This window comes from Ambystoma mexicanum, chromosome 9, assembly GCF_040938575.1.
Source record: "Ambystoma mexicanum isolate Mex_15411 chromosome 9, UKY_AmexF1_1, whole genome shotgun sequence".
NCBI lineage: Eukaryota > Metazoa > Chordata > Amphibia > Caudata > Ambystomatidae > Ambystoma > Ambystoma mexicanum.
In genome coordinates this window covers 405,755,338-405,767,815 of record NC_090931.1, presented here as the reverse complement: position 1 = coordinate 405,767,815, position 12,478 = coordinate 405,755,338, and the positions used below count along the sequence as shown (strand labels likewise).

At 43.8% G+C, this 12,478-nt stretch overlaps 1 long non-coding RNA gene across 1 annotated transcript; it reads left to right on the top strand.

Moving 5' to 3' along the window:
• The first annotated feature begins 2,809 nt into the window (after positions 1-2,809).
• LOC138489649 (uncharacterized) lies at positions 2,810-5,113 on the top strand. Its single transcript, XR_011274851.1, has 2 exons — positions 2,810-2,950; positions 4,475-5,113. It is a non-coding gene; the product is annotated as an uncharacterized lncRNA (long non-coding RNA).
• The last annotated feature ends 7,365 nt before the right edge of the window (positions 5,114-12,478 follow it).

Here is a 12,478-nt window from a genome sequence, read left to right as displayed (position 1 = left end):
ACGGCCTAAAAATGCAAATATACATGTAAAATTGTATACAATTAAAGCTTTTAAACCATCCTGCTTGACGAATTATACTGTTTTTTTCCACAGAAAATGAACCAGAGATTCCAGCTTCATAACACTATGGAACTAAGTAGCCATACCAAGTATAATCAAATACATATTCTATAAGCACTATCCTCAATTATACTACAATCATAAATACCATACAAAATTATATATCCACTACATTAGCTATAATTACTAGACACATCTTCCTACTGTTGTGATTCTGGCCATACTCCTACTACATTACCTATAATTACTATATACATATTACTACTGTGGTGGTTGTGGCCAGTGCACAGATTCTTGGGGTCATGGTCTACGGCCATGCCCCCCAGAATCTGGACTCTGGCCACAGCCACCCCAACACAATTAACCATATAACCATATAACAAGTGCATACAATAACCCGTAAAATAATAAAACTCACCCTGAACCCCCTGCAAATGAAATGATGTCTGCTGACACTGAAATTGACCACGGACTCGGAGGCATTTCCAAACCCTTTTTTACCTAGAAAAACAACTCCAGGGGGGGCACCTGCACCCATTTTTTTCACTAGTAAAACAGTTCCATGTCATCTTTATTCCACCATCCACCCTTCCCGTCCCCTTTTTCTAGCACCAAATAACCCAAAATGTATTTTCCAGACTTTTCCCCTACCACGCTGTTTGCGACTCCAGCCGCTGTCCGCAGATTGAACATGACAGCCATTTCCAAAAACATGACGCACCTCCCACTCTTTATCATCATTTCAGCGGGTGAGCCTGATGTCCGCGAACATCATGATGCCCCCAGGCCCAGTCAGAGGTCCGTCTGTGGACTGAACCCAGATATCACAAATGTGTGTAGATCTACGTTTTGGCCCTTTTAAAAAGAAACACTGGACAGATTGACACCTTATCTACTAATGCACACTTTAGAGACCAAGCGGCTGCTCCTGCTGCAAATTTGGTGAAAATCTGTCCAGCAGTTTGGGGTGTCGGTGTTTGCAATGATTTTTTCCATCACGTCTATGGGAAAACCACAAATTTTGGGACCCCCCTATAACTTTGTCCCTCCTGAACGAAACCTCAACAAACCGCAGAATCAATCTGACGTGGACATATACTTGTTTTGCAAAGTTTTGTGAGGATTTGTCCGGGGAAACAACGTTATATGCCACCCAAAAAGTGCTCTTCCTATGGTTTGAGCAAGTTAACCATAACTACAGGGCTGCTACCAGAGGCCCTGTAAAATATATATTTTCATGGAAGCATTTCTTTGAGTTGTCTTGGTCCTTATTTGGACAAGAGTATAGTATGTATTTAGATGACAATATGAAATTGGTCTTTATCTGATTTAGGTAGGACATCTGACCCTCTCATGTTTAGATCCTTGCTATCTTTTTTTGTTTTGAAGTTTTCAGTATATTTCTAGAACAGTGTTAGCCACGTTTTTTAATTCTTAACTGTGACCACCACTGCTGTCCGCGTCCATACCCACCGGCCCACTTCCTTGGGAAACAATATTAATGTCAGGGCCTCTAATCACCCTTTTATGTTTCCTATTAACAAAGGTCACCATACTCCCTTTAATAATCGACTTGCAGCCCGCCGCCACACCCCCGAACACCTTTCAGGCCCACTGGGAGTCACGGGGGGGGACGGGGGTGTGTTGGGGGTAGGGAAGGGGAAGTCCCAGAATGTGATTGAAGGTCACCATTCTAGCTTCAGGGGTCCCGTTGACCTTTATCAGAATACAGACATGACTTGTCCTTCTTCGGATTTCTCTGTGATTTTAATCTGTCAAAGTTCAGAAGTGACATCCTTTTATTCCACACTGGGAATTGAGTCTCCTTCCGGGTTAACCTGGTTTCTCAATAAGGATTTTCAGCATGTCGTGTGTTGCTATATGTGGGTAGTACCACTGATGAAACATCTCTTTAATGAAATACTTCTAGATGTTTTTCGATTCATTTTCTTTCAGGGGGACTCTTTCCTTTGAGATGTTGAATTTGATTGCTGCACCTAATGATCCTGTCTCCCCCCACGGATTTATCAGTGACTATCAACTAGTGGTGTACGTGGCATCTGGCGACTACATTATGACTATGGAGCTTACAGTAAAACGATCGGTTTATTTTTCTTTAAATGGCCTATTTTAAAAATGCTACCTTTTTATGACTCTAGATCACAAGTGACATGTACGTCATGGAGTAACTAGAGAGTTGTGCACGGGGTGACAACCCTATATTTGCTCCATGCGGTATTTTCTATGCAGCTCATGCCATACATACCCCCATGGTAGGCAAATTCCTAATTAAGTGACATTTGAAAACAAGTGGTATTTAAAATGCCACATGTCTTACTATTAACACTGCACTCAAAATGATGCTTTCGTATTTAAAATAAAAGTGTGTTTGTTGCTGTGTATATATTGTGCAGGAGTCAACGGGAGAAATAAATATTGCCTGCCCGGCAGTTGCCTGTTGAAGATTGGTTGGCTTCGACAGGCTCTGGGTCAGTGGCAACTGTCTTCGAATTTCCCTATACCCCATTCCCGTTCTACCTTAATCCAATAACAGCAAAAAACAACATCTGCAAAGAAGCCTCCATGTCACCTATTTGAGCCTTTGCAGTCACGCGCCTCTTTCTCTCTCCAAGCTTTGAGAGTACAGGAGGCCCCCTCCACCTCCGGACCCGCATCACTCCCCCATTTCACAGAGTCCGATGACGTCACAATGGAAGCAGCCGCCATACCTCAGTCGGTGAGGCCAGCTATGCAGACCAGGTTTCCTCTGGAAGCCTGCCATGCTGGAGAGCTGACTATGGCCCCTGCTGAATCGTGTGTGCCGCAGAACCAGTAAGGCCACGGAGAACGCAGGAGGTGACCAAGAACTAGGCTTCAGACCAGGCTTCAGGTGAGGCTCTTATGTAATCATGGAGCGGCTCTCTTCGTGCTCCCTTTTACTGAGAGGTGGTTTGTGCTGCTGCTGGTCAGCTGAAGTCTGTCAGCTTTTGTACAAATTCCACTTAGCCAATAAAAAGTGGTTTCTCCTGGATCAAGTGTCATCATATGAGGTTTTGGAAAGGTATCTTTATGTATCAGCAAAAAACGCACGTACATTTCTCCTAGTTGAAACAGACTCAGGACAATTACACCAAAGACATTTTCCGAGATGCAACTCTAGTTTTCTCTGTAGCAGTTCAGATATGACCCATATGTATGCAACTTGTTCCAGGAGAAGCCATTTGTAACTGGCGAACTGGAATTTCTACGGGGGTGGGGGTGGCAGTTTGTGAAGGACACGTTTAGAACAGAGGTAGGCAGAGGTTCAGTATACAACCTTTGCACATTACCTTTTTTTCGGTATCACCCACATAGTTGACTGTTCCCTGTGCAGAGAGCTATGCCCTCGTGAACTTTTACAACTCCACACATTTTTAGATGAATTTATTTTTTTTCACACCGCTTACCTGTTTCACCCAGTTAGAGGTATGCTTCCTCGAGTTCTTGCTGGTTTGAAGCATTCTGTTTTTTCAGTTTTTTTTTTTTTTTTTGTAAATGTTTGTGTTGTAAAAGGCTGTGGGTAACACAACATCCTGCCAGGTGACTCTAGGTCAGCAATCTTGGACAATTAATTATGCAGCAATTTCGCAGATAGTGCTTTTAAACGGTGCGAGCCTTTCCCACTTAACGGTCCTAAACGTAAATTAACTGTCTAAGGTTAGAAAACATGCTCTAATTTATATAATGGAATTTATTGTGGCGTTTTAGTCAAACGTTAAACCCATTTAGGTTCCAACACACTGCTCCAAAGTCAATAGCACACAACATTTAGCAGATCCTCTGTCCTGACTCCAAACAGTACAAGTCCACACTTCAGGAACCAACAGATACACATAAAGCCTATGGCCAACACCCCTCCCTGCCCCCTCCCACACTCAAACGCTGCAAGCACCAGGCTCTGCACTGGACACAAAGCCCTCGATGCTCTCAGCACATCACAACTACAATACCTTCGAGCACGCACAGCACAGGGTACTTCTAATGGTCACCACTGACAGAAAGTCCAACAATCTCACTCTCCCTTTCCTCCTAACAAACCAGCCACTACCACTCTCTACCAATTCCGCCAGAGCACCGCAGGCCATTACAATGCCAAGAGTAATAAGAGAGCAGTGGAGAAAACATCATTTATGTTACAGTGCTGTCAAACTCTGCTTCATGTGGGGTGGGTAGAGGAGCCGTAGCAGGGATTTAAAGGTGTGTAAGTCCTATAGCTCAGAGTCAGCATGAATGACACCTACCTTACGAGCCAGGTGGGTACTAATGGATTGGTCTTTTAAAAGCTCATTTGATAATGAGATGAAGAAATACTGCTTGTCCTCGCTTATCCTTGGCACCTCATTTGATGGAAATGCCTGTATGGTCTTCCCAACAGCTTGCAGCAGTAGCGTCCCCAATGAATTCTCGCTTGCGGCTTCGAGTGGTTGGTTCTGGCTCCACGCCTTGGTACATCTCTTGCTCCTCTGACCAGCTTCTAAGGCACACAAACCTGTTGATTCCCGCCTTCACAGGCCTCGACGGTTCTTGGCTGAACACCACCAGCCTCCAAGATTTAGAAGGCAGAGGATCCACCCGTATCTCAAGCTTCTTGGATTCCCCCCCCCCAGCGGCACCTGGAAATGCCCTGTCTGCACTTTGGAGCCCACCTTCTCGCCGTCTCCCAGTCTTTGCTGATCTTGTCACACACCGAGAGAGGGAGGGTCTCTGGGTGGGCAGTCCCTCACCGCACCAGCGGCTGCCTGTGTTTCGACATATCTGCGGGGAGCCCGCACCAGTACCTGCTGCGCTAATGAATGATAGCCACTCTAAAGTTGCAACAGAACTGAGCAAAGGGCACAGGGAAGTGGCCATGACAAGAGACTGGGACAAAGAGGCTGACCTAAAACCTGGAATCAGGACTGAACAACACTGTGCCAGTGAAGAGGAGATTGGGTCTGTGATCGTGCAGAAGGCTTAGCAGTACTGGTGTTTGAAGACTTGAGTCAGAAAATTGAATAAAGCCATTCTGCTGGAATATGTAAGTCCTCTTACTCTGTCAGAATGTACGATGTGTGTCTGAATTGAGAGCATCGGAATATCATGCATTGTGGGAGTTTTTTGCACGCAGGACTATGGGTGGAATTGAGATGAGTTGGAAGGCAGTGCAAAAGTGCAAGTGAAGTGTCTCAGGAGCTTCATTCTGTTTTGTATGTGGGAAAGAATGAACTGCATGTGTGTGGAAGGACTCATCTGTAGTATGAATAATGCATGTGCAGGGAGGATAACCATCTGTTAGTCTTGGGTATAGGAGCACATCTTGAGTAGAGGGACACATTATTTTTGTAAATGTAAAATGTATTGTAAGCAGATTCAATGGGGTTGGTTAGGTAAATCTTGTAAGCGAGGTATGATGACAAGTGTACATTTTTTGTGGAATGTGTTAAGCGTTTTGAGAAGAGTGCAAGCAGCATTAGGTATGGCGAACAGAGTGTAAGCAGGAGTCTGTTTTGAAGAGTGTAAACTAGTAACAGCTGATCAACTTTGAAAGTGGTGGGATTTAAAGCTTGTTCTGATTAAGCGTATGCAAGCAATGTTGGCAAGGCTATGCTATCCGGCGGGCCTATTCGGAGGCTCTCCACACCAAACAAGTTCTGAAAAGAAATTGGTTAAAATTATGGATTTTCCATTATCTTTTCATAGGAAATATGTTGACGTCATTAGCTTTGCAAAGATTCCTTAAGTGGAACACATATTACAATACTCCAGGTTCTGTTAGATTTCCAGAGAATCTCTTTTTTTCACAATAGCAACAGCTGCCAGAGTTTGTAGAACGCTCAACGCAAATACTGGGAGGATAGCTCCGGGTCAACACATTTGTCTTGAAAGCAAGACAATGCAGAACAACAAAGGTTAGAATCCTGCTCCTAGACTTAGAGACTGGTATCCAGTATTTAACGCATTATAAAATATTAGTTAATTAATGAAAGTCATGCTTTTGTCTGACACGATCCACACAACATGTTTTTTTCTTATTTATGAAGTAGGTCTGGCTCTTTTCTGCATCAACTGTTCAACACTGTTTTGTACCAAGAATCCCTAGGCAGGGAGGTGTGTGGGTTCAGTGTAAAGTGATTTGTTGCACCAGTATAATTTATGGCATTCTCTGAGAGTATTCAGTTGAGTACTTTATGCAACTTGTGTCTTTCTTCTCCACAACCTAATACTACCACACACTGAATGGAATGGCACATGGAGAGTCAGGTTAAGTGGAAACCTAGCTAGAACTTTCCATTTTGCTGCTTGATGAGCTACTCTTGATGCTGCTTGTGAATAAAATATGTAACATATGTAATCTACATTTTGGCTGTTTGGTAACCCAGAAACATCTCTTTCAACAACATCCTATTTAAACATTCTGACACAGGATGGCAGGGCAGGCTGAAGCAACCTGCACTTTAAGGGTAAGCCTTGCCCTGGCCAGTCTGGTTCTATTAAACGTTCTGCGTTAGCCTTGCAAATGCACCTTGTTGTCCACCAAATATATGCATGAGGCTATCAAACTTGGAATACTCCCTACCCTCATTAAGGCCCCTAAAATAGCTTAATTTTGAAAAGACCAAATCACACCAAAGAAAGCCCATTTCAGAAAGGGTTTAACATCAAGCATAAAGACATCTTGTCATGTATCTGAACAGCCCGGCACCAACAACTCTCTTTTGACCCACGCACCCACAATTGTTTGATGGTTGTTGAACCGGTTGCTTTCTAATGACCATAAAACCCACATTTCTTCGAGGAAACTGGTACACACATTTATTTTACAACCATACTATTTTTGCTCAACATATTTTGTAAGGAATGTATCTGTCATGTTGGTATATCATGTAATGTGTGTATCTGTCACATCATCTCTATATATCATGTTATTTTTGACGGGAAAACCTGAAAATATGTCTAACTACTTGACCTAAGAAGATATTGTAGACCCTCAAGATGAGAGGGCCTGAATAGTAGAAAACACAGCTTTAATGTAAATGCAAAGTAACGGCCGGGAGATCAGCCAGTCTCTTGAGACTTGAAAACTGATAAACTCATCACGCCCACATTGGACTACACTGTTTAAAGTAAAAAAACACAAAATTAGGATATATTCTAGACATCAGGTGTATGCTAATCCCATCCCTCTTATTATATTAGTCTGTGCCTATACACATCTAAATCAGCATAAAATGGCCTACCGTAAGTGGTTAGTACAACAACATGTAACATACGATGTGCCTCCCTCCCCAGATGACCTAGTTATGCACATTTAATAAGAAGAGTGAAATCTGTCTTGCAAAGAGGCAAACTAGATAAAATTACATTCTCTACTGTGCGACTTGACATTTTAGCATACATGCTATTCCCCAAACCTGCTGCACGCTCACGTTAAAACATGTCCTTGTTACTATTGCACACTTGGCTGCCTATGCCAAGGGTAAAAACCGTTTTTTTCATAGTGTGTTGAAATCCCTTGGGAAAGATGTCAATAGAAAGTGTAACTGAGGCCTAACTCTTAGAATAATAGCTAATATGTTTGCTGCCAGGCCATGACACCATGTACTTGGCAGCCCGAAGGCTCTCTAAAATGCGGACAAAATGAGATCCAATTAAAAAAGTTGGAGGCCCTCAAATAAAATAGCAGAAACACCCACGTTAATAATATTCACAGTGCCTATATTATCTCTTATATTTAGAATGTCACAATAACATTCCCCCTCTAGTTAATTTATCAACTACACCACCCTGCTCTTTCATCTTGTCAAAAGGAGTTTTCTGTGCCCACACTTTCACGACCTTTCATAGATCTTCTGTATATTCTTCTGGTCTACATTTCAAAAACAGCAATCCTCCTCCCCAGTAGGATAAACATATGTTTCAAAATAAGGTACAGGATCATAAGGGTAGTCAAAGAGTATTCCCAGTGGACCTATTGGATGACATACTTTAACCATGCAAGGATTGTCTTTACAAGTCCATTGTTCAGTTTGGATGTGAGCATTCTTCAGAAGAGAAGTGTCATCAATAGGTTTTATTGTCAGAGACATCATAGGAATGACCTTAACCATCATTTTCTTGTAGCATCTCACACAAATTGAAATGTTCAAACAAGAACCAGCAGCAGGATAATAAAAAAAAAATAATACTTTGAGTTGGGTTACTCATCCATGAGGCACCCATGAAAAGATTGAAGTGAACCAGTCATCACACTGCACCCCACCTTCTTTCTCCCGGGTGGCACACAGAATGTGCAGTGTGTTTATTATTTGTGAGAGTGCTCCATTATCCACATCATTGGAGGGTATGTACATGCAGGAAACATGGCCAGGTTTTGTGGAAACTCCACCCTTCATGGCATTTATGAGATTGAGTATGTACCTATTCTGTAAGGTGGTTATTCCTACTGCGCAGAGTTCCTCCCTACTAGAATTCAACTGATTTTCTGTGTCATTAGCCAATTAAATTAGTTCCCACTTTGCTATTTGTAGCCACTTGACGTTTGCTCCTATTTGCATGCCAGAAGTGAGCAATGAAGAAAAAAACATGTAAGCCTGGTTACACAGCCCATACTCTTGAGGTATAGCATTAAGCGTGTCAATTGACTCTTGAGACAAATAATTACTACAGTGTTGACGATTCAGGCACAAAGATCAGTGGACCTGCTTATGCAGTAGGTACATAGGCTTGGTCATTGGATGTTTGTGAATGGCTTTAAGGTTGACATCAGGAACCACTAGCACAGCAGCTTGTAATGTTTTCATGGAGCAGACACCTCCCCAGGATGGCGGCAGTTTCGGATATTCCAGTCCTCTGCACACCCAGTAGAGGTACATGAGTGCTGCTGTGCCCCCTTCATTATCGGAAAGGTTGACAGTTACATTGCAGTTTATAGTCACTCCCACAAACCCACTGTCGTTGCTTCTGAAACACAGGGAGAACCAGGAACATTTTATAATATTAGTAGGGGTTTAATTCCGATCTATCCTAGTCAAAGTGTTCTGTCCCATATTACAGATCAAGTTTCATTTATTTTTAGACCACACCCTTAGGTAGCCCAAACATTCCACCTACCCTGAATCCAATCAGCCCTTCGATCCCTTTGTCACTATAAAAAACAGCACCTTTCATTTGCAACCTAGCTCCAGCTCCATAATGAGACTGGTTCTGCCCTATACCATTGAGACTACGGAATGTAGGCGATGATGTGAAAACTAACACATTCTTCTTTCTTTGCTTTTCTCAAAAGTCAGTAATTTGTGCCTGTTCTCTTTTTGATATGTGTGTATAAAATCACTCAACGCGTTGCCATGCATTATCATCTTCAGCTCTAAATAATTGTTTTCATATGCTGCTGCATTAACTTCTGCACACTGTTTTTGAACCTTGTGTCTCGGAACAGTTCCTCACACTCATACATAAGTCCAGGTGAACTAAACAACTTGCTATCTCTGGTGGCATCTCTTGTGGCAGGAAAAAGCTAGGCGTGGCCGTTGCATAAGCAATCAATGAACAAACGAAACATGGGTTAATTGATTTCTCTCAACCACATGTTCTCTCCTGCATGGTGATGCACATCGTCAGATCTATCTGGAATAACAATTGGGTCATAAATATCCCTCATATCTCTAGTCATAGATACATTCATCATCTGGGGCAGTCTGGCTTCACTGCCTATTAGTAGAAGGAGCATATTGGCGGCTGTGGAGCTTTTGGCTCCAGGGATCCATGCTGCTGTGGATTTGAAGGTAAGGCCGTGAGCTATGCATTTTATCTTTTTTCTTCAATGTTTCTTTAATTCAGATTTGTATTTCCTTTTAACAGTACCGGGTGCGGTTCCTGGGGAAAGCATTTGACTGAGCACTGCACACATACACTCACACTACGAGTTAGAGTTTAATTTTGTATCTTCATTTTATTTTATTTCTCTGTTTTGCGCCTGCTCCCCAAATCTGTAAGTTGCATGTTTCATGCCTGAATCCAAACACAGCCTGCAGGCTTCACCCTGATTGGGTACCGTTTGGTTGCAGATTTTGTGTTAACAATGCAGGATGTTTCCATCACTGTAAATCCAAATGACTGCTGCATTGGGTGTTATAAATATAAAACTGAGTTTTTATTTGTCTCGGGAGGATAGATCAGGCACAACGCGCTTGCCTTGGAAGCAAGACAATGCTTCCTGGGTCGCGCTTAGAAACATTCCGGTATTAAGCGCATTATAAATAACCAATTACAATTAATACAAGGGAGACTGCTGGCTCACGGTCCTTTGATAATTTGCGACTATTAACTGTATCTTTATCTCCATTATCATGTATGCCCCCCAAGGGGTCACTCAGACTGCTTTTCATTCTAAACAAAGGAGGGGGGAATACATTGTAATAGAAATAAAGATCACGTTAATAGCCGCTTTAGTAGAGGTGCAGACAGTCCCTGTCAAACAGTTTACTTATGTAATGAAATGCGGACAACTGCTTAAAGTGGGCCATATCTCATTACAAAAGTAAACACTCTTGGCGGGCCGCATTTTGCGGGAAGGAGGGCTGCATTTGGCCTGCGGGCCGTATGTTGTGCACCCCAGTTTTAGAGGAACCGGGATGAACCTGTTTTGACAAGGCTTTCATAGATCAAACTTGAATAGCGACCTTGTCAGAGGAGAAAAGAAGAAAGGACGAGAAGGATGGTGGGGGGGTGGCTAAAGGTGGGTCAGCAAGCAAAGATGGAAAGGGGAGATGGGAGAGGAAGGCTGTGGGTGGAGAGGGTGGACAGGATGTCCTGAGTTTTTAAATGAAGTGAGAGGCAAGGGCATGTCGCAGAGACATGAGCTTTAATGTGGACTCTCTTCTTGGTGAGGACACAGAGTCGGTATTACCTTTGTAGCAGACGACAGGCCAGTTTGTCAGAGGATGAATAGGAAGTCCTCCATTTCCTCTCAGCCACACTACACTTACGTTTAAGTGTAGCTAGGTCAGAGTCATACAAGTAATTGCACTTGGCTTTGGACTTCACACGGATCCTCATGACAGGGGCAAGAGCATCAAGTGTATCAGAAACTGAAGAGTACAGCAGAGACAGGGCTGTGTCAGGATGTGAGACAGTCAAAGGTGGAAGGGGGGGAGAGAAAGTGGTGGCAAAGGCCTCAACTGACACATGCTTCATGGGCCGGATGTCTGAGAAGGTGGTGACAGTGTTGGGGTAGGCTTGGTTTGGGGGTAAGAGAGGGAGAGATGAGAGGAGAGGAGGGAGTGATCGCTTCAGGACAGAGGAGTGGTCAGAGGGATGGAGAGGGGGAGGTCAGAAGAGATCAATATATCGAGTGTGTGCCGGGCCAGAGGGGAGGATGGAGAGCGAGTTGCAGAGGTCACGGAAGTGTACAGAGGAGGAGCAAGGAGAGTCTAAATGTATATTGAGGTCACCAAGGAGGAGGAGTTGAGTTGTAGAGGCCAGGAGGGAGGAGGATCGGTCTGCCCACTCAGAGAGAAATTAGGTGATTTGACCAGGAGGCCGGTAGATGGTAACAACAGTAATAGAATGGGTAGGCGAGAGAGAAAGCCTACAGACAAAGCATTCAAAAGAGGATTAGGTCTAAGTGGAAATGATAGAGGCAGAAATCCACTCAGGAAAGATCAGGGCTACCCCCCCACTGGACGGGAGGATCTGGGTGCTGAGAGGATCTTGTAGCCATCAGGGAGGAGAGTGTCAAAGCTCGTGACAGAGCTGGCCGTGAACCATGTCTTAGTGAAACCAAGGGCATCAATGTCTAGTTATTCAAGGAGGTGGCAGATGTCAGAGGTGTGTTTGACAGCAGAGCGAGAGTTGAGAGTGGCAATATCAAGAAGGTTGCCAGCCATAAAGACCTTCCGGGGAGGGGAACAGATCAGAGGTATGCCCTGCGCAGGAGAAATAGCCCTAGGAGGGGCAGAGGAGGAGATGGAGAGAGAGGGCAAGGTAGCCAAGGGGATAGAGGAGGGGACAGCAGGAGATGAGAGGAAATTGATGAGGCGAGGGAAGCACCTATCAAAGAGGAGGAGATTGGCCTGAGGGTCTTGGAACGTGACAGTGCCATTTAGGTAGACATTAATGATGACTTTAGAGGAGTCGAAGGAAGCCATGAGAACTTCCCAGCGAGTGCCACCATTAATGGGAGAGGAGGAGATAGGGCAGAGCATAGTGACCATATGAAGAGTCCATAGATCTGGCGAAGGAACGACAAAGAGGATGTCAGTGAGGGTCTGTCTGGCGGAAGCATTGGAGTAGGTGTCGGTAATAGGAAGACCAGGGTTAGAGGCCAAAATATCCTTTTTGAACTTCTTCCTACCAGACTTAGTGAGAAGGGAAGGATAGTCAACAGAGAAGCAGTTGG